A 26383-nucleotide genomic window follows, 5' to 3' on the forward strand; every position below is an offset into this window, starting at 1 on the left:
ATGCGGCTTTGGACATGCAGGCGGGTTTCAGTGCGGCCGTAATGGCTCCCGAGCCCGAAACTGCTGCGGGTGCCCACCCCTACTACGCGACGCACCGCGTAGCCGCTGAACCTCCTGCGGGTGCCCACCCCTACTCCGAGGGGCGCCTCGTGGCGGCCGCCACGCCTCGCCCACCACCACCGCGGAAACCGCGGCCTCCGGCTTCGCCGCAAACCTGGTGCCATTTCCACGCTAGGTTCGGCCACGAGGCTCGGAATTGTCGCCCGCCGTGCTCATTTGGCAGGTCGGGAAATGCCCGGGCCGGCCCTCGGTAGTGGCACTGAGCGCCGGCCGATTAAACAGCCTCCTGTACATAACAGATGCCTTATCTGGGCGCCGTTACCTGTGCGACACGGGAGCGCAGGTGAGTGTCGTTCCCGCCCGGTACGTCCGACAAGCAGTCCGCGGGCCGGGGCCCCGTGCTGCTTGCTGCCAACGGTACGCCCATTCGCACATACGGAAAATGCTGCCTTTCTCTGCGGTTCGGAGGGCAGGTTTTCCGATGGTCGTTCGTGACTGCCGACGTGCCTATGGCACTGCTCGGCGCGGTCTTCCTCTGTGCCAATGGCCTGTTGGTCGACGTAAAGCACAGAAGGCTTGTCCAGGCTGAGACATTCAGCTCGCTCGCGTGCGCGCTGCCCGCCTCGTTGAGCAGCTCACGGAGCGGCTCATCGAGCGGCTTGCTGAGCGGTTCGGTTCCGGCCAGGTTCATCTGTACGCTTCCGGCAGCGGACGAATTCACCCGCCTCCTCGCCCGTTTCCCGGCCCTCACGCGGCCCACCTTCTCGGCGGGACCGTCAAGCACGGGGTGGAACATCACATCCCCACCGCCGGGCCACCGGTCTACGCCCGGGCACGCCGCCTCGAGCCGACGAAGCTCGCGGTAGCTAAAGCCGAGTTTGCTACGCTGGAGCGGCTCGGCATCGTGCGGCGCTCCGAGAGTGCTTGGGCGTCGCCGCTCCACATCGTGCCCAAGCCCGGCGGGGGATGGTGACCATGCGGGGACTACCGCCGTCTCAACGACGCCACCACCCCCGACCGCTACCCCGTCCCCCATATTCAGGACTTTTCCGCCCGCTTGGCGGGCATGTCCTTCTTTTCGAAGGTGGACCTCCTACGCGGTTACCACCAGGTCCCCGTCAGGCCGGAGGACATCCCGAAGACGGCTGTCATCACGCCGTTCGGTCTTTTCGAATTTCTTCGGATGCCCTTCGGTTTGAAGAATGCGGCTCAGGCGTTCCAGCGCCTCATGGACAGCGTCTTGCGCGACTTGGATTTCGTCTACGTCTATCTGGATGATATCCTCGTCGAAAGCACGTCCCGCGAAGAGCACCTACACCATCTCCGCACGCTCTTCGAACGTCTGGGCCAGCATGGCCTGATCGTGAACCCCGCCAAGTGCCGGTTCGGTGTCACTGAAATCGACTTTTTGGGGCACCGCGTCACCAGGCACGGGGCCGTCACCCTACCGGCCAAGGTGGAGGCGGTGAAGGGGTTTCCGCGCCCCCGCACGATCAGGGGGCTCCAGGAGTTCCTGGGCATGGTAAACTTTTACCATCGGTTCCTGCCCCGCATCGCCCAGCTCCTGCGCCCCATGCACGAGGCCCTCCGAGGGAAGCCGGGCAAAGGTGACGTTACCTGGACCGAGCAGATGGACGCAGCGTTCGTGGGCGCGAAGCTCGCCTTGGCTAACGCCACCATGCTCGCGCACCCGGCGCCCGATGCACCGATCGCCCTCACCACCGACGCCTCGGACTACGCGGTGGGCGCGGTGCACGAGCAATGGGTGCGTGGAGCTAGGCAACCGCTGGCGTTCTTCAGCCGGCAGCTTCGCCCGCCCGAACGCCGGTACAGTACCTTCGACCGCGAGTTGCTCGGGCTCCACCTGGCGGTCAGGCACTTCCGCCATCTGCTCGAGGGCCGTGCGTTCACGGCCTTCGTCGACCACAAGCCACTGGTGTTCGCGATGGGCAAGGTCGCCGAGCCGTGGTCGGCCCGGCAGCAGCGTCACCTCTCGGCCGTGTCCGAATACACGACGGACATCCGGCACGTCGCAGGGAAGGACAACCCAGTGGCGGTTTGCCTTTCCGGGTCCGTGGCCCACGCGGTCCACCTCGGCATCGACTATGCCCGGATGGCGGCGGACCACTATGCCCGGATGGCGGCGGACAGCACGATGTTTGATCATGTTCTGCAGGCTTTGCCACCACAGATTGTGATGTGCGTGACATAATCCGGCATGACGTCCTCAAAGATGTCCTTATATACCGGGTCGCGGATAGCGAATCGCGACGTTTTGAACAAGGGATGCACCACCTCCAGTTGGGTGACTCCAAGTCGTCGCATTGGCATCGCCAGATCCAACAAACATTAGGCTTTGAATACGCCAATAATCCTCGATTTATGCGTCACATGGTTCTCTCGAAATGACCACACCAAGCACATTGTGTGGTAGCAGCAGCTCACTCCAACTTGGAACTGACACAACTTGCTGCAACGGCCGTTGTGGCTTTGAAAGCCAACATGGCTACGTCGGCTGGTCGACTCTCTGCAACTATCGTTGACCTCCTCCACATGCAATGGCTACACAACAAGATAGCTTTATCGTGGCGTTTTTCCAAAGCCGCTTCTAATAACAAAAGCAACACGAAAGAGCAGAGATTGCAGACCCTCGCCAGGACGTGCTTTGAGTGGTTTTTAAGGCTTTTGTGTTAAAACAAATATGGCGACAGAACCACGTGACCGATGACGTCACCATTATTTCTTTTCTCGACCAATTTATCCATAGATGATGCTCAAGAAATTTCATCCTGATCGGATGAAGTTTTGTACTTGTCAAATTATGACGTCAAAATGGAGGCACCTATGACATCATCATTAACATATGTTATTCCTCATGGAGAGCTCTTTACAATGAGCCATGTCTCAATTTATTCTTATTTCAATTTATCTTAATTCGGTAAACTGACAATTTAAACTACCTTTTATAGGTAATATGCAGTTCTGTGATTTTGTATCAATACTCGCAAATCCCAAATTCAATATGACAAAGTTTAAGGCACGCTTTAATAGTTATTTCGGCGGCCATTTTGAAAAACATGGCCGTCATGTTGAATTTTGGGAGTTGGCTAATCGACTGCATTTAAAGAGTATCTATTTTAGAGCATAACGGCCAAAGCTGATGTTTGTATAACAATGTGAAAGATTCACACGAATAATGGGTGTTAGCCGCCGAGCTAATGGGAGATGATCTCGGGAAAATGATCGACTGAATACAGCAGAATGTTTGTGAAGGACAACATGGCGTCTTTTGCTTAAATCCGTCAGAGAAGCGATGACAGCACAAACGTGAACATCGTCAAACACGTCCAAAGATGGCGTGGTTGTAATGGAAACTATTCAAATCCGTGTGGGCAAGAAGGGAAGAAAATATTTGAAACGTTAAATAATGTTGAAAGTCAAATTGTAACCGTACTTTACCCCAGAAATTGTTCCACATTGCTCCACAATGTGGAAGAAGATGCTCCACAATCTGCAGTCCTCCGCTCCACCAACTTGGCAATCGAAGGACGTCAGTTCAGAAAAGCATATTGAACGATGAAAGAACGTGAATACATTATGATTGTGAATGGAAGGAATTACAAATTGAAAACTATCGTTGTCGCACGCGTTGTTTTGAATGTTAGTTTCAAGGTGTATCAAGTACTACTTGTGATAGTATTTAGCAGAGTAAAATAATAATTCCCAGCTGGTCACCACCGATATTTACCTCGTAATGGACTTTACAGCACTGTTAGTAACGTTTTCACAAATAAATTTATCGCGCGCTTATTAAATGTAAAAAAAAAAAAAAAAAACCTCCGAGCCAGATTCGAATGCAAAAAATAAAAATAAAAACCTCCTTCGAGCCGGATTCGAATGCAAAAAAAAAAAAAAAACTTCCTTCGAGCCGGATTCAAATGCAAAAAATCAAATTAAAAAAACCTCATTCGAGCCGGATTCGAATGCAAAAAAAAAAAAAATTCCTTTGAGCAAGATTCGAATGCAAAAAAAAAAAATACTTCCTTCGAGCCGGATTCGAATGCAAAAATAATTATAAAAAACTTCCTTCGAGCCGGATTCGAATGCAAAAAAATAAATAAAAAACTCCTTCGAGCCGGATTCTAATGCAAAAATAAAAATAAACAAGCGTTACGCCTAGGTCCCCCGTCGGGGAAGTGATGTCAGTTGACAAAGTGGAAGATGCAGAAAACATGCTATGATATGATATTTCGCTCACAACGTTCAGACATCCATGGAGGCGGCCATCTTGGATTTTGACGTGGCGACCCAATTTTCAACAGCCTTCTTCCTTATGCCTATATACACCCACACACCAGATTAGAAGTTGGTACTTCGCTTATTTTTCAAGATATTCCGCTCACAATGTTCAGACATATATATGGTGGCGGCCATCTTGGATTTTGACGTGGCGACCCAATTTTCAACAGCGTTCTTCCTTGTGCCTATATACACCCACACACCAGATTAGAAGTTGGTACTTCGCTTATTTTTCAAGATATTCAGCTTACAACGTTCAGACATACATGGCGGCAGCCATCTTGGATTTTGACGTAGCGACCCAATTTTCAATAGCGTTCTTCCTTGTGCCTAGATACACACACACGCCAGATTAGAAGTTGGTACTTCGCTTATTTTTCGAGATATTCCACTCACAATATTCAGACATACATGGCATCAGACATACATGGCGGCGGCCATCTTGGATTTTGACGTGGGTTGCACCTGCACACCAAATTCGAATGCGGTCCTTCCCTTATGCACACACGCACACACGTACGCACGCACGCATGCACGCCCGCACGCCCGCACGCACGCACGGACGGACGGACACACGGATGGAGGGGAAAACCATAGTCCCCCTTTCGCTCCGCGGTGCGACGGGGACAAAAACTTCCTTCGAGCCAGATTCGAATGCAAAAAAAAACAAAAAAAAAACTTCCTTCGAGCCAGATTCGAATGCAAAAAAAAACAAAAAAAAAACTTCCTTCGAGCCGGATTCGAACCAGCGACCTAAGGATACCTGAAGGGAAAGATCATCTACAGTCCTCCGCTCTCCCAACTGAGCTATCGAAGGATTGAAAATGGTGTAAATAAATGTGTAACAAATCATTCATTCATTCTCATATTTACTCTTTTTAATCATACAAGGGCATTGCCCGTACTATATCTATATCTAAAATTATATCCCCCCCCTCTATTTACATGAAATGGTTTGGTCCAAAGCGAACGGCTTGCGAGTACGGTGACAATCCCCCCCCTCTATTTACATGCAATGGTTTGGTCCAAAGCGAACGGCTTCCGGAGTTTGGTAAAGAAATCGCCATCGCGTGCACAAACGCGCAGGAAAGCGAATGAATCGCAAATTCGTTTTTATTAGTTTTAAAACATAGTTTAACGCCAACATAGTTTGCAAACGTGAAATAAATGAATACGCTCTCAAATGTGCCATCCGAGGCAGAGTGTGTCCGCCACGTTCGGCACACGCGATAGTTCGCTGCTCTCTGATTGGTTGAATCGTTTTTTGGACATAGCTCGGTAAGTAATTGTCCGATTAATATGAAACCTTGAAAAGGCACATCCTCGGGTCCCCAGCAATATACCTGGCAAGTTAAAAGTATATCGGACCCGTGGTTGTCGAGAAACAGCGGTCACAGACAAACGTACAAACGTACAGAGATTACTGGAATTATAGATAGACTAGGGCATTGCCCGTACGTGGGTGCCCGTTCCTTGCCAAAAAAAAAAAAAAACGCTACCCGTACGCTCTACCCCGCCCGTACGCCCGTAAACAAAAAAAACAACGCTCTTCGCTTCCGCCCTTCGCTCTGACTGAATTGGGAGAAATAATGCGCATAAGAAATCGAATTACGTACCGTAATGGCGGTCAGCTCGTAACGCGCTCAGCTCCGCTCGTCTCACATCGGCCACGCCTACGCAACAAAGCGTTCTGTGATTGGCTGCCGGAAGTGAAGTCGTCACTGTCCGGAAGTTCGCAAATCGCAGTTACGATGAATCGTTTTAATTTAATCGCAGTTTGAATTCGTTTTAAAACATAGTTTAACGGCAACATAGTTTTCCAACGTGAAATAAATGAATACGCTGTCAAATGTGCCGTCCGAGGCAGAGTCTGATCGCCACGTTCGGCACACGTGATAGCTCGCTGCTCTCTGATTGGTTGAAGCGTTTTTTGGACATAGCTCGGTAAGTACTTGTCCGATTAATTACAAACCTTGAAAAGGCACATCCTCGGGTCCCCAGCAATATACCTGGCAAGTTTAAAGTATATCGGACCCGTGGTTGTCGAGAAACAGCGGTCACAGACACACAGACACACAGACACACAGACACACAGACACACAGACACACAGAGATTACTGGAATTATAGATAGATGTAACAACACAAAACTATGAAAGTATAAGAAGATTAAAACATGATGTATGTATCATTTATTTCAATACTATACTATAAAGGCCTAACAAGTCCATAAGATATAAAGTTGATAATTGGAGAAAAAGTTAATTTTCCTCACATTTGATAATAGTAGAAATCAGGTGTGTCCCATTACCAATCAGCTTGGAGAGCTGATTGTAAAGTTTTACGCTTGTAAATCACCTTGTAAAGTTTTACGCTTGTAAATCAGCTTGTAAAGTTTTACGGACACGAAAGCACATGAGTACAGTTATATTTAAAATGCTGACAAATAATAAAACACCAACAACAGCATTTATAGTTTCTAATTTTAATTTAAGATACTGTACGATGTAACTTTTCTTGTTGTTGATGATGATGATAACTTCGACTCCAGTGAATTCCTTTGAAGAGGGCGTTGGTGAGGATACTGATGAGTTGTTCACCAAAGGGAGTGCAGGTGAGGACGCTGAAGGTGTTGAGGTTGAGGTGGAGGGGCCAGGCCGAAAAATGGGTGATTGAGAGCTGTTTCCCTTAGTGCTGCAGGTTTCTATGCAGCTCTTTGGATGGCAGCAAAACATCGTCCAACCACCTTTTGAACAGGAGGGAACCGACCGTTCCATCATCGGGTCGGCATCTTGCAACCTGTCAGTGACCGACCTCATATCCGGCAGCACCTCAGCCAGGAACTTGACGGTCAGGGTGTACCTCGCCAGATCATCCGCTTCTTCACTGTTCTCATCCTCGTTCCCCTCCTCAAAGACCTTGATGATGGCCTCCAACGATTCCTCCGTCAACTCCTGCTAATGCGAGGCGATGAGCTCCTCCAATTCCTCAGGCTCCATGTCGTCGAAGCCTTCCCCTCCCACTTCCCATGACAACCCGGAAATTTGCTCCCTGTCTTTTGTGGTGTAGGGAAAGTCTCTGAAGTCGTTGACTGTGTGTGGCCATAGATTGTGCCAGCAAGTGTTGAGGGTGGAGGCTTTCACTTCGTCCAGCTAGTCTTTGATGGCGCTGATGCAGTGCGCTTTCCCAATGGTCAGGTCAGGGTTGGACTCCATGGCTTCCAGGATATGACAGAAGGTGCTGCATGGTTTAAATACGTTTTAAACATTGAAATTACTCCTCAGTCGAGTGGTTGGATCAGGGAGGAAGGTTGTCTTGGGTGCCAGGAAGATGACCACGACATTTGGATGGGTTCTCTTCGGTACATCGGGGTGGCCATGAGCGTTGCCCACCAGCAGGAGGACCTTGATGGCAGCCATTACCCACATTCTTCTGTTGGCCCTCCAAAATACGGGCAGAGTTTGCATGTTTTTGCCCTTGAGAACCCGTGGGTTTCGGGAACGATGCAGCATCATGGGTTTGATCATGCACTCCCCTTTAGCTTATCGTTGGAATTTTCTTCCAGAACATTCCATTCTCCTCCAGGACATTCCAGTCTCCTCCAGAACGTTCCAGTCTCCTCCAGAACAGACATACACTTCTCCTCGATGAGATGCGTGAGTTAAGCAGGGAAAGTTGAAGGAATTCTTCAGATCACTTCTTCAGAAACTGTGCCCTCGAGTACTGTACTCGTGAAAGTATTTACCAGAGTAAAATAATAACTCCAGCCGGTCACCACCGACATTTGCGTCGTAATGCACTCGACAGCACTGTCAGTAACGTTCTCACAAATAAAATTATCTCGCACTTAATAAAAGTGAGAACAAAAAAAAACTTCCTTCGAGCCGGATTCGAACCAGCGACCTAAGGATTCCTGAAGGGGAAGAGTCATCTACAGTCCTCCGCTCTACCAACTGAGCTATCGAAGGACTGACAACGGATGTAAATAAATGTGTAACAAATCATTCATTCATTCTCATATTTACTCTTTTTAACAATATGTAACAACACAAAACTATGAAAGTTTTAGAAGATTAAAGCATGATGTATGTATCATTTATTTCAATACTATAAAGGCCTAACAAGCCCATGAGATATAAAGTTGACATTTGAAGAAAAAATTAATTTTTCCTCACATTTGACAATCGATAACAGACAAATAATAAAACACCAACAACAGCAGGTCGTTTTTAGTTTTTATTGAAGATACTGAACGATGTAACTTTTCTTGTTGATGATGATGATGATGCTGAGGATGATGATGATGATAATGATGATGATGATGATGATGATAATGATGAGGATGATGATGATGATGATGATGATGAAAACTTTAGACTCCAGTGAACTCCTCTGAAAAGGGCGTAGGTGAGGCAACTGATGAGTTGTGCATCAAAGGGAATGCAGGTGAGGACGCTGAAGGTGTTGAGCTTGAGTTGGAGGGGCCAGGCCGAAAAATGGTTGATTGAGAGCTGTTTCCCTTCGTGCTGCATGTTTCTGTGCAGCTCTTTGGGTGGCAGCAAAACATCGTCCAACCACCTTTTGAACAGGAGGAACCGACCGTTCCATCATCGGCTCGGCATCTTGCAACCTGTCAGCGACGGACTTCATATCCGGCAGCACCTCAGCCAGGAACTTGACGGTCAGGTTGGACCTCGCGAGATCATCCTTCTCTTCACTGCTCTCATCCTCGTCCCCCTCCTCAAAGACCTTGATGATGGCCTCCAACTATTCCTCCGTCAAATCCTGCCAATGCGAGGCGATGAGCTCCTCCAATTCCTCAGGCCCCATGTCGTCGAAGCCTTCCCCTCCCACTTCCCAGGCCAACCCGGAAATTTGATCCCTGTCTTTTGTGGTATCGGGAAAGCCTCTGAATTCGTTGACTATGTTTGGCCATAGATTGTGCCAGCAAGTGTTGATGGTGGAGGCTTTCACCTCGTCCAGCTATCGTCTTTGATGGCGCTGATGCCGTGCGCTTTCCCAATGGTCAGGTCAGGGTTGGACTCCATGGCTTCCAGGATATGACAGAAGGTGCTGCATGGTTTAAATACGTTTTAAACATTGAAATTACACCTTGGTCGAGTGGTTTTATCAGAGAGTGTTTTATAACAGTGTTTTATCAGCACTGTTAGTGCATGGTGTTGGGTGCCAGTAAGATGACCACGACATTTGGATGGGTTACCTTCAGTACGTCGGGGTCGCCAAGAGCGTTTCACACCAGTAGGAGGACCTTGAAGTAGAGGTTCCTGTCTGCCAGGTACCTCTCGACTTGAGGGACGAAACAGTTCTCGAACCAGTGAATAAAGATGGCAGCCATTACCCACATTCTTCTGTCGGCCCTCCAAAATACGGGCAGAGTTTGCTTGTTTTTGCCCTTGAGAACCCGTGGGTTTCGGGAACGATACAGCATCATGGGTTTGATCAAGCACGCCACTTTAGCTTATCGTTGGAATTTTCTTCCAGAACATTCCAGTCTCCTCCAGAACATTCCAGTCTCCTCCAGCACATTCGAGTCTCCTCCAGAACATTCCAGTCCCTTCCACAACATTCCAGTCTCCTCCAGCACATTCGAGTCTCCTCCAGAACATTACAGTCCCTTCCACAACATTCCAGTCTCCTCCAGAACATTCCATTCTCCTCCTGGACAGACACACCCTTCTCCTCATTGAGATGCGCGAGTTAAGCAGGGAAAGTTGAAGGAATTCTTCAGGTCTCTTCTTCATAAACTGTGCCCTCGAGTGCTGTGCTCGTGATAGTATTTGCCAGAGTAAAATAATAACTCCCAGCCGGTCACCACCGACATTTACCTCGTAATCCACTTTACAGCACTGTTCGTGCCCTTTTCACAAATAAAACTAGACCGCCACTCAGTAGAGCGCATACTCCCGCCGTGGGTCAAGTTGGAATAACACGTTTTGTTTCACATCCCCTCTCCCCAAAACAATAAATGAAAAAGAAAGTAGGCCTTAGCTGTCAGAGAATTTATTTTGATATATCTCGGAATTAGAGGAGAAAAACATCATTTAAGAATAAGAATAAAAGCTTTAATGCAGTAAAACAGAAAAGAAAATTCCCCATAAAATTCCCAAAAAATTTCCTAGATCCGGACTAATATCCTGAGCTTCACCAAAAAATAATCAATTCTTCCTTCGCCCAAGGGCAATCATCCCACCAACTTTCATCCAAATCCGTTCAGAACTTTTCCAGATATCTTGTTCACAAACACACGGACGGACACAAGTGAATGCAGTCCTCCCTTGCGGGAGTAATTATCTCGCACTTATTAAATGTAAAAAAATAATAAAAACTTCCTTCGAGCCGGATTCGAACCAGCGACCTAAGGATTCCTGAAGGGAAAGATCATCTACAGTCCTCCGCTCTACCAACTGAGCTATCGAAGGACTGAAAACGATGTAAATAAATGTGTAACAAATCATTCATTCATTCTCATATTTACTCTTTTTAACAATATGTAACAACACAAAACTATGAAAGTATAAGAAGATTAAAACATGATGTATGTATCATTTATTTCAATACTATAAAGGCCTAACAAGGCCATATTAGATATAAAGTTCATATTTGAAGAAAAAGTTAATTTTTCCTCACATTTGTTAATCGATAACAGACAAATAATAAAACACCAACAACAGCAGGTCGTTTTTAGTTTTTATTGAAGATACTGTACGATGTAACTTTTCGTGTTGATGATGATGATGATGATGATGATGATGATGATGATGATGATGATGATGATGATGATGATGATGATGATGATGATGATGATGATGAAAACTTTAGACTCCAGTGAACTCCTCTGAAAAGGGCGTAGGTGAGGCAACTGATGAGTTGTGCACCAAAGGGAATGCAGGTGAGGACGCTGAAGGTGTTGAGCTTGAGTTGGAGGGGCCAGGCCGAAAAATGGGCGATTGAGAGCTGTTTCCTTTAGTGCTGCAGGTTTCTGTGCAGCTCTTTGGATGGCAGCAAAACATCGTCCAACCACCTTTTGAACAGGAGGAACCGACTGTTCCATCATCGGGTCGGCATCTTGCAACCTGTCAGCGACGGACCTCATATCCGGCAGCACCTCAGCCAGGACCTTGACGGTCAGGTTGGACCTCGTGAGATCATCCTTCTCTTCACTGCTCTCATCCACGTCCCCCTCCTCAAAGACCTTGATGATGGCCTCCAACTATTCCTCCGTCAAATCCTGCCAATGCGAGGCGATGAGCTCCTCCAATTCCTCAGGCACCATGTCGTCGATGCCTTCCCCTCCCACTTCCCATGCGAACCCGGAAATTTGATCCCTGTCTTTTGTGGTATCGGGAAAGCCTCTGAATTCGTTGACTATGTTTGGCCATAGATTGTGCCAGCAAGTGTTGATGGTGGAGGCTTTCACTTCGTCCAGCTATCGTCTTTGATGGCGCTGATGCAGTGCGCTTTCCCAATGGTCAGGTCAGGGTTGGACTCCATGGCTTCCAGGATATGACAGAAGGTGCTGCATGGTTTATATACGTTTTAAACATTGAAATTACACCTTGGTCGAGTGGTTTTATCAGAGAGGAAGGTGCATGGTGTTGGGTGCCAGGAAGATGACCACGACATTTGGATGGGTTACCTTCAGTACGTCGGGGTTGCCAAGAGCGTTTCACACCAGTAGGAGGACCTTGATGTGGAGGTTCCTGTCTGCCAGGTACCTCTCGACTTGAGGGACGAAACAGTTCTCGAACCAGTGAATAAAGATGGCAGCCATTACCCACATTCTTCTGTCGGCCCTCCAAAATACGGGCAGAGTTTGCTTGTTTTTGCCCTTGAGAACCCGTGGGTTTCGGGAACGATACAGCATCATGGGTTTGATCAAGCACGCCACTTTAGCTTATCGTTGGAATTTTCTTCCAGAACATTCCAGTCTCCTCCAGTACATTCGAGTCTCCTCCAGAACATTCCAGTCCCTTCCACAACATTCCAGTCTCCTCCAGAACATTCCAGTCTCCTCCAGGACAGACACACCCTTCTCCTCATTGAGATGCGCGAGTTAAGCAGGGAAAGTTGAAGGAATTCTTCAGGTCTCTTCTTCATAAACTGTGCCCTCGAGTGCTGTGCTCGTGATAGTATTTACCAGAGTAAAATAATAACTCCCAGCCGGTCACCACCGACATTTACCTCGTAATCCACTTTACAGCACTGTTAGTGCCCTTTTCACAAATAAAAATGGAACGCAACTCAGTAGAGCGCATACTCCCGCCGTGGGTCAAGTTGGAATAACACGTTTTGTTTCACATCCCCTCTCCCCAAAACAATAAATGAAAAAGAAAGTAGGCCTTCGTTGTCAGAGAATTAATTTTGATATATCTCGGAATTAGAGGAGAAAAACATCATTTAAGAATAAGAATAAAAGCTTTCATGCAGTAAAACAGAAAAAAAAATTCCCCCAAAAAATCCCAAAAAAATTCCTAGATCCGGACTAATATCCTGAGCTTCACCAAAAAATAATCAATTCTTCCTTATCCCAAGGGCAATCATCCCACCAACTTTCATCCAAATCCGTTCAGAACTTTTCCAGATATCTTGTTCACAAACACACGAACACACACACACACACACACAATCGAATGCATTACTCCCGAGTGGGAGTATTAAACCTGAAAACGCAGAGCCAGAATTATTTATTTGGTCTGGGCATCCCCTGCGGGGTTTCTTCTTCTTCAGCCTCTCACAACCCTGGGTGAATATGAGATCTTTTGTTTTTTTTTAAGTCGGAATTTTGCCAAATCTGTTTTATTCGTTGGTTAATATACCTCAGCCATTGGCAAATCTGGAATTATAATTTTATTTGAGGTTCAAATTAACCCAGGAGATTGTGTCAAACGATGCCTGCAAGTCTGCACACGTGATAAATAATTAATCGTCCACTGTCGAAGACTCTTCTTCTTCACGCAATAACAACTGCTAGCTTCCAGACCATACTTCCAATCATCTTCAAATTTTGCACACTTGTTGCTCTTCATGACTTCTACCAACGTTTGAAGTTTCACGTCGATCAATGAAGTGGTTCAAGACATATAAATGTTTTTATTATTTGCGTTTAATTAACGATATCTGCCAAACCACGTGACCTATCGCAAATTCCAAAAGGGCATTTTAGTAGACTGATATGCTGAACAGATCTGTGAAGTTTGCCCTGGATTGGATCACAAATGAGGGAGGAGCGAGGTTTTAATGGTTTGTGCTTAAAAACGTCATAACTCTGAAACCATGTGATGCATGACGTCATGCTCGTTGACTTTTTTGTTCGCCATGGGTATGCAATTCCGCCTGCAAAGGTTGGCCTCGATCTGTTCAGGCGTTTTGGAGAAAATTGGATTTTAGTGTTTTTCACTCAAAACAACATGGCGGGCGAACCACGTTACCTGTGACGTCATAATTACCATTAAAATATTTTCCAGACCGAGTCCCTCCTGTGGTGAAAATTAGTTCTCAATCGGTCCAATTATTGCAGACAAAATGGTTTTGAAAGGAAAACAGAAAAAATAATCCCAACCAAAATTCCCCAAAAAAATTCCTGGATCCGGAATAATATCCTGAGCTTCACCAAAAACTAATCAATTCTTCCTTATCCCAACAGCAATCATCCCACCAACTTTCATCCAAATCCGTTCAGGACTTTTCCAGATAACTTGTGCACAAACACACGAACACACACACGGACGGACACAAGTGAATGCAGTCCTCCCTAGCGGGAGTCATTATCTCGCACTTATTAAATGTAAAAAAATAATAAAAACTTCCTTCGAGCCGGATTCGAACCAGCGACCTAAGGATTCCTGAAGGGAAAGATCATCTACAGTCCTCCGCTCTACCAACTGAGCTATCGAAGGACTGAAAACGATGTAAATAAATGTGTAACAAATCATTCATTCATTCTCATAATTACTCTTTTTAACAATATGTAACAACACAAAACTATGAAAGTATAAGAAGATTAAAGCATGATGTATGTATCATTTATTTCAATACTATAAAGGCCTAACAAGGCCATATTAGATATAAAGTTGATATTTGAAGAAAAAGTTAATTTTTCCTCACATTTGACAATCGATAACAGACAAATAATAAAACACCAACAACAGCAGGTTGTTTTTAGTTTTTATTGAAGATACTGAACGATGTAACTTTTCTTGTTGTTGATGATGATGATGATGATGATGATGATGATGATGATGATGATGATGATGATGATGATGATGATGATGATGATGAAAACTTTAGACTCCAGTGAACTCCTCTGAAAAGGGCGTAGGTGAGGCAACTGATGAGTTGTGCATCAAAGGGAATGCAGGTGAGGACGCTGAAGGTGTTGAGCTTGAGTTGGAGGGGCCAGGCCGGAAAATGGGTGATTGAGAGCTGTTTCCCCTAGTGCTGCAGGTTTCTGTGCAGTTCTTTGGATGGCAGCAAAACATCGTCCAACCACCTTTTGAACAGCAGGAACCGACCGTTCCATCATCGGGTCGGCATCTTGCAACCTGTCAGCGACGGACCTCATATCCGGCAGCACCTCAGCCAGGAACTTGACGGTCAGGTTGGACCTCGCGAGATCATCCTTCTCTTCACTGCTCTCATCCTCGTCCCCCTCCTCAAAGACCTTGATGATGGCCTCCAACTATTCCTCCGTCAAATCCTGCCAATGCGAGGCGATGATCTCCTCCAATTCATCAGGCTCCATGTCGTCGAAGCCTTCCCCTCCCATTTCCCATGCGAACCCGGAAATTTGATCCCTGTCTTTTGTGGTATCGGGAAAGCCTCTGAATTCGTTGACTATGTTTGGCCATAGATTGTGCCAGCAAGTGTTGAGGGTGGAGGCTTTCACCTCGTCCAGCTATCGTCTTTGATGGCGCTGATGCAGTGCGCTTTCCCAATGGTCAGGTCAGGGTTGGACTCCATGGCTTCCAGGATATGACAGAAGGTGCTGCATGGTTTAAATACGTTTTAAACATTGAAATTACACCTTGGTCGAGTGGTTTTATCAGAGAGGAAGGTGCATGGTGTTGGGTGCCAGGAAGATGACCACGACATTTGGATGGGTTACCTTCAGTACGTCGGGGTCGCCAAGAGCGTTTCACACCAGTAGGAGGACCTTGAAGTAGAGGTTCCTGTCTGCCAGGTACCTCTCGACTTGAGGGACGAAACAGTTCTCGAACCAGTGAATAAAGATGGCAGCCATTACCCACATTCTTCAGTCGGCCCTCCAAAATACGGGCAGAGTTTGCTTGTTTTTGCCCTTGAGAACCTGTGGGTTTCGAGAACGATACAGCATCATGGGTTTGATCAAGCACTCCACTTTAGCTTATCGTTGGAATTTTCTTCCAGAACATTCCAGTCTCCTCCAGAACATTCCAGTCTCCTGCAGCACATTCGAGTCTCCTCCAGAACATTCCAGTCCCTTCCACAACATTCCAGTCTCCTCCAGAACATTCCAGTCTCCTCCTGGACAGACACACCCTCCTCCTCATTGAGATGCGCGAGTTAAGCAGGGAAAGTTGAAGGAATTCTTCAGGTCTCTTCTTCATAAACTGTGCCCTCGAGTGCTGTGCTCGTGATAGTATTTACCAGAGTAAAATAATAACTCCCAGCCGGTCATCACCGACATTTACCTCGTAATCCACTTTACAGCACTGTTCGTGCCATTTTCACAAATAAAACGAGAACGCCACTCAGTAGAGCGCATACTCCCGCCGTGGGTCAAGTTTGAATAACACGTTTTGTTTAACATCCCCTCTCCCCAAAACAATAAATGAAAAACAAAGTCGGCCTTAACTGTCAGAGAATTAATTTTGATATATCTCGGAATTAGAGGAGAAAAACGTCATTTAAGAATAAGAATAAAAGCTTTAATGAAGTAAAACAGAAAAAAAAATTCCCAAAAACAATTCCCAAAATCAATTCCTAGATCTGGACTAATATCCTGAGCTTCACCAAAAAATAATCAATTCTTCCTTATCCCAAGGGCAATCATCCCACCAACTTTCATCCAAATCCGTTCAGAACTTTTCCAGATATCTTGTTCACAAACACACGAACACACATACGCACGCACACACACACACACACACACACACACACACACACACACACACACACACGGACAGACACAATCGAATGCATTACTCCCTGGTGGGAGTATTAAACCTGAAAACGCAGAGCCAGAATTATTTATTTGGTCTGGGAATCCCCTGCGGGGTTTCTTCTTCTTCAGCCTCTCACAACCCTGGGTGAATATGAGATCTTTTGTTTTTTTTTAAGTCGGAATTTTGCCAAATCTGTTTTATTCGTTTGTTAATATACCTCAGCCATTGGCAAATCTGGAATTATAATTTTATTTGAGGTTCAAATTAACCCAGGAAATTGTGTCAAACGATGCCTGCAAGTCTGCACACGTGATAAATAATTAATCGCCCACAGTCGAAGACTCTTCTTCTTCACGCAATAACAACTTCTAGCTTCCAGACCATACTTCCAATCATCTTCAAATTTTGCACACTTGTTAAACTTCATGACTTCTAATAAAGTATGAAGTTTCACGTCGATCAATGAAGTGGTTCAAGACATATAAATGTTTTTATTATTTGCGTTTAATTAACGATATCTGCCAAACCACGTGACCTATCGCAAATTCCAAAAGGGCATTTTAGTAGACTGATATGCTGAACAGATCTGTCAAGTTTCCCTCGATTGGATCACAAATGAGGGAGGAGCGAGGTTTTAAAAGTTTGTGCTTAAAAACGTCATAACTCTGAAACCATGTGATGCATAACGTCATGCTCGCTGACTTTTTTGTTCGCCATGGGTATGCGATTCTGCCTGCAAAGGTTGGCCTCGATCTGTTCAGGCGTTTTGGAGAAAATTGGATTTTAGTGTTTTTCACTCAAAACAATGTGGCGGGCGAATCACATGACATGTGACGTCATAATTACCATTAAAATATTCTCCAGACCGAGTCCCTCCTGTGGTGAAAGTTATCTCTCAATATTTCCAATTATTGCAGAGAAAATGGTTTTTAAAGGAAAACAGAAAAAATAATCCCAACCAAAATTCCCCAAAAAAATTCCTGCATCCGGAATAATATCCTGAGCTTCACCAAAACCTAATCAGTTCTTCCTTATCCCAAGGGCAATCATCCCACCAACTTTCATCCAAATCCGTTCAGAACTTTTCCAGATATGTTGTGCACAAACACACGAACACACACACGGACGGACACGAGTGAATGCAGTCCTCCCTAGCGGGAGCCATTATCTCGCACTTATTAAATGTAAAAAAATAATAAAAACTTCCTTCGAGCCGGATTCGAACCAGCGACCTAGGGATTCCTGAAGGGAAAAATCATCTACAGTCCTCCGCTCTACCAACTGAGCTATCGAAGGACTGAAAATGATGTAAATAAATGTGTAACAAATCATTCATTCATTCTCATAATTACTCTTTTTAACAATATGGAACAACACAAAACTATGAAAGTATAAGAAGATTAAAACATGATGTATGTATCATTTATTTCAATACTATAAAAGCCTAACAAGCCCATAAGATATAAAGTTGATATTTGAAGAAAAAGTTAATTTTTCCTTACATTTGATAATCGATAACAGACAAATAATAAAACACCAACAACAGCAGGTTGTTTTTAGTTTTTATTGAAGATACTGTACGATGTAACTTTTCTTGTTGATGATGATGATGATGATGATGATGATGATGATGATGATGATGATGAAAACTTTAGACTCCAGTGAACTCCTCTGAAAAGGGCGTAGGTGAGGCAACTGATGAGTTGTGCACCAAAGGGAATGCAGGTGAGGACGCTGAAGGTGTTGAGCTTGAGTTGGAGGGGCCAGGCCGAAACATGGGTGATTGAGAGCTGTTTCCCTTAGTGCTGCAGGTTTCTGTGCAGCTCTTTGGGTGGCAGCAAAACATCGTCCAACCACCTTTTGAACAGGAGGAACCGACCGTTCCATCATCGGGTCGGCATCTTGCAACCTGTCAGCGACGGACCTCATATCCGGCAGCACCTCAGCCAGGAACTTGACGGTCAGGTTGGACCTCGCGAGATCATCCTTCTCTTCACTGCTCTCATCCACGTCCCCCTCCTCAAAGACCTTGATGATGGCCTCCAACTATTCCTCCGTCAAATCCTGCCAATGCGAGGCGATGAGCTCCTCCAATTCCTCAGGCTCCATGTCGTCGAAGCCTTCCCCTCCCACTTCCCATGCGAACCCGGAAATTTGATCCCTGTCTTTTGTGGTATCGGGAAAGCCTCTGAATTCGTTGACTATGTTTGGCCATAGATTGTGCCAGCAAGTGTTGATGGTGGAGGCTTTCACTTCGTCCAGCTATCGTCTTTGATGGCGCTGATGCAGTGCGCTTTCCCAATGGTCAGGTCAGGGTTGGACTCCATGGCTTCGAGGATATGACAGAAGGTGCTGCATGGTTTATATACGTTTTAAACATTGAAATTACACCTTGGTCGAGTGGTTTTATCAGAGAGTGTTTTATAACAGTGTTTTATCAGCACTGTTAGTGCATGGTGTTGGGTGCCAGTAAGATGACCACGACATTTGGATGGGTTACCTTCAGTACGTCGGGGTCGCCAAGAGCGTTTCACACCAGTAGGAGGACCTTGAAGTCGAGGTTCCTGTCTGCCAGGTACCTCTCGACTTGAGGGACGAAACAGTTCTCGAACCAGTGAATAAAGATGGCAGCCATTACCCACATTCTTCTGTCGGCCCTCCAAAATACAAGCAGAGTTTGCTTGTTTTTGCCCTTGAGAACCCGTGGGTTTCGGGAACGATACAACATCATGGGTTTGATCAAGCACTCCATTTTAGCTTATCGTTGGAATTTTCTTCCAGAACATTCCAGTCTCCTCCAGAACATTCCAGTCTCCTCCAGATCATTCCAGTCTCCTCCAGGACAGACATACCCTTCTCCTCGATGAGATGCGCAAGTTAAGCAGGGAAAGTTGAAGGAATTCTTCAGATCTCTTCTTCATAAACTTTGCCCTCGAGTAGTCTTCGTTGCTGCTCTTGGTGAAATTTCACCCAATTGGGTGAAATCGGTCCGAGTCTGGTGATCTGGTGGAAGAAATCGAAATTGGTCGAAATCTGGTGAAATATCAACAATACTCCCCGCCACGAGGGGGCGGGGCATGTTAAATAGTTAAGAACCAACAAGAAGCCAGTTCGCGGCAACGCCGATGGGGCCGCAGTCAGCCACATCACCAGTGCAACACCATGACAGGCAAACATCGTGCAAGGCAAACAATAGTCATGCCCAGGAGGGAGTTCGCAATGATTCAGGAAGCCATGAAAACAGTCATTCACATGATTCTGAAGATGGCCCAGACAAGATGGCTTTCACGCGGTATGGTGGTCGCTAGAATACAAGAGCAGTGGGAACCTTTGAAGTTTTTCTTCCAGGCAGAATCACCCAAAGACAAAGTGGATGGCGCTGTGAGTATATTCAAAGTCATGGTAACTCCTGGTTCCAAGCACATGTTTCATATGTTGAATTATGTGCTGTCAAAGATTGATAGTATGAATCTCCAGTTCCAGTCAGAGGACCTCAGGGTTCACAAGGTTTTCAAATCGATCACGGATACATACAGGGAGATCCTATCAATGTTCGTATGCAATGAGGTCATTCTCACCCGCGATGTGGCAACCATTAACCCTACCTCGAAGAGTAACCATCGCCCCATCACGGAAGTTCATCTTGGTGGGTGTTGCTATGCTGCGATGCAGAAAGTATCGCTCGGTGACGCGGAGACGCACTTTCGAGAGGACTGCGTCGAGTTTCTCAGAGAACTGTGTGTCCAGATCCATAAGCGGTTTGACTTCTCAGAGGACAGTGTGTTGTCCATGATTTGTTGTCTCGATCCAGAAGAGGCTTTGTCAAGCCAACGTACTATGACCTCTCTGGTGAAACTGGCGCTTAAGTTCCCTCGACTGGTTCCAGAGGCTGATCTGAACAAACTGGATGATGAATGGCGGGCCCTTCTGTATTCGCGCGACCAGTTGAGTGCTCTTGCCGGAAAGTCACCCGTTGTGTTCTGGCCAGAACTGAAGCAGGTGGCGGATGGAACTGGTGAGCCGAAATTCCCTGAACTCTGCCGACTGATGTGCGCATTGCTCGCACTTCCGCATTCGTCGGCGTGTGTTGAGCGAGTGTTTTCAGAGGTGAACATGGTGAAGACCCCAACAACCAATCGACTACATGCATCGACCGTCGCCAACAGACTCCTGGCGAGACAACACTAGGCGCGTCAGGGAAGAAAGTGTTACTGTTGGACGCCGTCCAAAGAGCTCGTAGACGCAGTGCGCTCCGGAGTGCCATTCCCGCGACACCACCCGACTGGGAAATGCTGCAGAGCAGAACTCCACCATCACTTTCTATGACGTCGTTGATGATGAGGAATGATGAGGCCGTTTTGCGAACTTTACGCAACTCTTTTCGTTAAAAAAAAAAGCTTGTTCGACAGTTCATTTGTCAATAAAGTTTGTATCGTAAACAATATTTACAAGTTTGTTATCATTTAGCAGTCGATATCCAATGGAAACTTGGCATTTGGTGAAATGTACTTCAATTTTGTGAAATTTAGGCACCCGATTGGTGAAATTCGAAAACCCCGAGTGGCAACACTGAGTACTGTACTCGTGATAGTATTTACCAGGGTAAAAGAATAACTCCCAGCCGGTCACCACCGACATTTACCTCGTAATAGACTTCACAGCACTGGTAGTGACGTTTTCGCAAGTAAATTTATCTCGCGCTTATTAAATGTTAAAAAAAAAAAAAAAAACTTCCTTCGAGCCGGATTCGAACCAGCGACCTAAGGATTCCTGAAAGGAGAGATCATCTACAGTCCTCCGCTCTACCAACTGAGCTATCGAAGGACTGAAACTGGCGTAAATAAATGTGTAACAAATCATTCATTCATTCTCATATTTGCTCTTTTTAATCACGTGTGACAGTACAAAACTATGAAAGGATTAGAAGATCAAAACATGATGTATGTATCATTTATTTCAATACTATAAAGGCCTAACAAGACCAGAAGATATGAAGTTGATATTTGGAAAAAAAGTTAAATTGTTCCTTACATTTGATGATAGTAGAAATCAGGTGTGTTCCATTACCAATCAGCTTGTAGTTGAAGAGCACTCTCCAAGTGGCTTAAGAACTCAAGGAAGCAGCACGCCAAAGAAACCGTTGATTACGAACGGATGGCTTCCTTTTTTGTTTTCTATACCAAGTCGAGGCTCATGGAAGAGCTAGAATTAGTACAATGAACGAATCAGGACATTACAGGACAAAAAGAGGAGCAGGAGAGAGGGGGTAAACACTAACAACAGAGGTGAAGGACAACGCACAGGGAGGGGGAGATACAATGGGTGGGGGAGAGATGAGGGTGGGAGAGGATGCATGGAGGTGAACAAGATGGACACAGAAAGAAACTCTCAAGATGGAAACCTGGAAATTTGGAATGTGGCATTGGGATGAAATGGGCTAGGTGGGTTAATGAGGGTAGAAAAAGATCACGGTGTTGGATTGGGGATGATCTGAGATGGTGGTGAACATTGATCCCGGTGGTTTGTGATTCATGATGATGATGATGATGATAACTTAGACTCCAGTGAACTCCTATGAAGAGGGTGGAGGTGAGGATACTGATGAGTTGTGCATCAAAGGGAGTGCAGGTGAGGACGCTGAAAGTGTTGAGGTTGAGGTTGAGGTGGAGCGGCCAGGCCGAAAAATGGGTGATTGAGACCTGTTTCCCTGAGTGCTGCATGTTTCTGTGCAGCTCTTTGGATGGCAGCAAAACATCGTCCAACCACCTTTTGAACAGGAGGAACCGACCGTTCCATCATCGGGTCGGCATCTTGCAACCTGTCAGTGACCGACCTTCCATTCGGCAGAACCTCAGCCAGGAAATTGACGGTCAGGTTGGACCTCGCCAGATCATCCTCTTCTTCACTGCTCTCATCCTCGTCCCCCTCCTCAAAGACCTTGATGATGGCCTCCAACTATTCCTCCGTCAACTCCTGCCAATGCGAGGCGATGAGCTCCTCCAATTCCTCAGGCTCCATGTCGTCGAAGCCTTCCCCTCCCACTTCCCATGCTAACCAGGAAATTTGCTCCCTGTATTTTGTAGTGTCGGGAAAGTCTCTGAATTCGTTGACTATGTTTGGCCATAGATTGTGCCAGCAAGTGTTGATGGTGGAGGCTTTCACTTCGTCCAGCTAGTCTTTGATGGCGCTGATGCAGTGCGCTTTCCCAATGGTCAGGTCAGGGTTGGACTCCATGACTTCCAGGATATGACAGAAGGTGCTGCATGGTTTAAATACGTTTTAAACATTGAAATTACTCCTTGGTCGAGTGGTTTTATCAGGGAGGAAGGTGCATGGTGTTGGGTGCCAGGAAGATGACAACGACATTTGGATGGGTTACCTTCAGTACGTCGGGGTGGCCATGAGCGTTGCCCACCAGCAGGAGGACCTTGAAGTAGAGGTTCTTGTCTGCCAGGTACCTCTTGACTTGAGGGACGAAACAGTTCTGGAACCAGTGAATAAAGATGGCAGCCGTTACCCACATTCTTCTGTCGGCCCTCCAGAATACGGGCAGAGTTTGCTTGTTTTTGCCCTTGAGAACCCGTGGGTTTCGGGAACGATACAACATCATGGGTTTGATCAAGCACTCCCCTTCAGCTTATCGTTGGAATTTTTTTCCAGAACATTCCAGTCTCCTCCAGAACATTCCAGTCTCCTCCAGAACATTTCAGTCTCCTGCAGCACATTCCAGTCTCCTCCAGAACATTCCAGTCTCCTCCAGAACATTCCAGTCTCCCCCAGAACGTTCCAGTCTCCTCCTGGACAGACACACCCTTCTCCTCGATGAGATGATGAGATGCGCGAGTTAAGCAGGGAAAGTTGAAGGAATTCTTCAGATCTATTCTTCATAAACTGTGCCCTCGAGTGCTGTACTCGAGATAGTATTTACCAGAGTAAAAGAATAACTCCCAGCCGGTCACCACCGACATTTACCTCGTAATGGACTTTACAGGACTGTTAGTGACGTTCTCACAAATAAATTTATCTCGCGCTTACACTTCTCACAATAAGTTAGGGATATGGGCAGGTTCTTCGGTGTGGTTGATTTTGTGTATTAATTGTGTTGAAAAAAGTTGTTGGTCCTAATTCTATGGTTATTAATGAGTGAAAAAACACAGCATTCTTGATTTTAATACCCTAACTACAGTCCTTCTGGGCCCCGTGCTTTTTCTGGTCTTCATCAATGATCTCTCTGACTCTCTCGAAAATCCTCTCTATCTCTTTGCTGATGACTCCACTCTCTGCCGCTCCATTCCTCTTCCCTCAGATCGGCAGTCTGCTGCCTCCTCACTCTCTGAAGACCTGGACAAAATCACAGACTGGTCAAACAAGTGGAACATGTCTTTCAATCCTGACAAATCTCACACTCTTACTATGTCTCTCCGAAAAGATCGACTGGACAACCCTCCCATCTACTTTCTCAACAATCCTCTCCAAGAAGTTCTGTCGCTCAAGATTTTGGGTCTCACTATCTGCCATGATCTTTCTTGGGAAAACCACATTTCCAAGCTGGCCTCCAAAGCCAGTCGCCGACTGGGCATCCTCCGTCGTGCGAAGTCCTTCCTCGGCACACCTGAGCTCCTCACCACATACAAGGCTTTCATCCGCAGCTCAATGGAATACTGTTCTCCCCTATGGGCCGGTGCTCCTGCCTCACACCTAGCTCGGCTTCACGCTGTTGAAACCAAAGCTTTCAGAATTATTGGAATCTCCCGCGATGAAGCTATCTCTGAGGGCCTTTCACTCACTCACCGCAGGCAGGTAGGTGGTCTTTCTGTCTTCTACCGACTCCTCTCCGGCCTTGCACCCCCAGCTCTCTCTGTGCTCTGTCCCCCAAATATTCCTACAGGTCGCACAAGATCTGCCAGCAACCCTCTGATGGTTAAACTGCCGAAATCTCGGCTCTCTGCTCACCTTCACTCTTTCATTCCTCTTTTCTCCCGCCTCTGGAACAAACTCCCTCACTCCCTTCAATCCCACTCCTCCCTCCAGGTCTTTAAAACAGCTGTTCACCACCATCTCTTATCTTCCCCCATCCAAAACCTTGATCTTTTCTACCCCCGCTAATTCACCCCAGATCCACCTTGTTTGAAATTCCAACTTCTTTCCTGGAAGTCCTGGCAGTGTCCATATGTTTTATACCTCTCCCACCGCCCCCTTCCCATGCCCCCCCCCCCCCAAAGCCCTCGCCCTCTCTCAGATCTCTCGATGTCTCCATGTCTCTCGGTCCCTGCTCTCAAATGTTGTGTTTGTGTCCTTTCCCCTCTCTCCCCATCTTGTCTACCGCTCCCGATGTTATTTGTTTTATGTGTCGGTTTGTCTTTCTGTGTGATTAATGTTCGCTCTTTCACGAGCCTCGATCTTGTATACAAAAAAAAAAAAAAAAAAAAAAAAAAAAAAACCCCTATAAAAAAAAATAAACTCACTCCCACAATGTCCCTGACTTATTGTGAGCCGTGTATTAAATGTTAAAAAAAAAAAACTTCCTTCGAGCCGGATTCGAACCAGCGACCTAAGGATTCCTGAAGGGAAAGATCCTCTACAGTCCTCCGCTCTACCAACTGAGCTATCGAAGGACTGAAAACGATGCAAATAAATGTGTAACAAATCATTCATTCATTCTCATATTTACTCTTTTTAACAATACTAGGGCATGCCCGTACTATATATATGCCCGTACTATATATCTATCTAAAATTATATCCCCCCCCCTCTATTTACATGAAATGGTTTGGTCCATTCGCAACGCCAAAGCGAACGGCGAACGGCTTGCGAGTACAGTGACAATCCCCCCCCTCTATTTACATAAAATGGTTTCGTCCATTCGCAACGACCACAGAACCCCCCCCCCCCCTCTATTTACATGGAATGGTTTGGTCCATTCGCAACGCCGGCACACGCGATCGTTCGCTGCTCTCTGATTGGTTGAATCGTTTTTTGGACATAGCTCGGTAAGTAATTGTCCGATTAATATGAAACCTTGAAAAGGCACATCCTCGGGTCCCCAGCAATATACCTGGCAAGTTAAAAGTATATCGGACCCGTGGTTGTCGAGAAACAGCGGTCACAGACAAACAAACGTACAGACGTACAGACGTACAGACAGAGATTACTGGAATTATAGATAGATGTGACAACACAAAACTATGAAAGTATAAGAAGATTAAAGCATGATGTATGTATCATTTATTTCAATACTATAAAGGCCTAACAAGCCCATAAGATATAAAGTTGATATTTGGAGAAAAAGTTAATTTTCCTCACATTTGATAATAGTCGAAATCAGGTGTGTCCCATTACCAATCAGCTTGTGGAGCACTCTCCAAGTGGCTTAAGCACTCAAGGAAGCAGCACTCCAAAGAAACCGTTGATAATGAACGGATGGCTTCTTTTTTTGTTTTCTACACCAAGTCGAGGCTCATGGAAGAGCTAGAATTAGTACACTGAACTTATCAGGACATTACAGGACAAAAGGAAGAGCAGGAGAGAGGGGGTAAACACCAACAACAGTGACGGATATCACACAGGGAGGGGGAGAAACAATGGGTGGGGGAGAGATGAGGGTGGGAGAGGATGCATGGGGGTGAACAAGATGGATACAGAAAGAAACTCTCAAGATGGAAACCTGGAAATTTGGAAGGAGGGATTGGGATGAAGTGGGCTGGGTGGGTTACTGAGGGTAGAAAAGATCACGGTCTTGGATTGGGGATGATCTCAGATGGTTGTGAACATGTATCTTGAAGACCTGGAGAGAAGATTGAGATTGAAGAGGATGTGTAAGTTGATTCCACAGGCGGGAAAAAGAGTAACAAATGAGTCGAG

At 46.2% G+C, this 26383-nt stretch overlaps 7 non-coding genes across 7 annotated transcripts; all 7 read right to left on the reverse strand.

Moving 5' to 3' along the window:
• Positions 1–5084: 5084 nt before the first annotated feature.
• On the reverse strand, positions 5085–5176 carry TRNAY-GUA (transfer RNA tyrosine (anticodon GUA)). Its single transcript is given in 2 exon segments — positions 5085–5120; positions 5140–5176. It is a non-coding gene; the product is annotated as a tRNA-Tyr (tRNA).
• A 3057-nt stretch (positions 5177–8233) lies between these two features.
• TRNAY-GUA (transfer RNA tyrosine (anticodon GUA)) lies at positions 8234–8326 on the reverse strand. The gene is made up of 2 exons: positions 8290–8326; positions 8234–8269 (listed from the first exon to the last, which is right to left on the reverse strand). It is a non-coding gene; the product is annotated as a tRNA-Tyr (tRNA).
• Positions 8327–10706: 2380 nt separating this feature from the next.
• TRNAY-GUA (transfer RNA tyrosine (anticodon GUA)) lies at positions 10707–10798 on the reverse strand. Its single transcript is given in 2 exon segments — positions 10707–10742; positions 10762–10798. It is a non-coding gene; the product is annotated as a tRNA-Tyr (tRNA).
• Positions 10799–14183: 3385 nt separating this feature from the next.
• TRNAY-GUA (transfer RNA tyrosine (anticodon GUA)) lies at positions 14184–14275 on the reverse strand. Its single transcript is given in 2 exon segments — positions 14184–14219; positions 14239–14275. It is a non-coding gene; the product is annotated as a tRNA-Tyr (tRNA).
• Positions 14276–17726: 3451 nt separating this feature from the next.
• Positions 17727–17818, reverse strand: TRNAY-GUA (transfer RNA tyrosine (anticodon GUA)). The gene is given in 2 exon segments: positions 17727–17762; positions 17782–17818. It is a non-coding gene; the product is annotated as a tRNA-Tyr (tRNA).
• Positions 17819–21254: 3436 nt separating this feature from the next.
• On the reverse strand, positions 21255–21346 carry TRNAY-GUA (transfer RNA tyrosine (anticodon GUA)). The gene is given in 2 exon segments: positions 21255–21290; positions 21310–21346. It is a non-coding gene; the product is annotated as a tRNA-Tyr (tRNA).
• A 3699-nt stretch (positions 21347–25045) lies between these two features.
• Positions 25046–25137, reverse strand: TRNAY-GUA (transfer RNA tyrosine (anticodon GUA)). Its single transcript is given in 2 exon segments — positions 25046–25081; positions 25101–25137. It is a non-coding gene; the product is annotated as a tRNA-Tyr (tRNA).
• Between the last annotated feature and the right edge of the window lie 1246 nt (positions 25138–26383).

The sequence above is a fragment of the Myxine glutinosa genome, chromosome 1 (genome assembly GCF_964187855.1).
Source record: "Myxine glutinosa chromosome 1, kmMyxGlut1.1, whole genome shotgun sequence".
Taxonomy (NCBI): Eukaryota; Metazoa; Chordata; class Myxini; order Myxiniformes; family Myxinidae; genus Myxine; species Myxine glutinosa.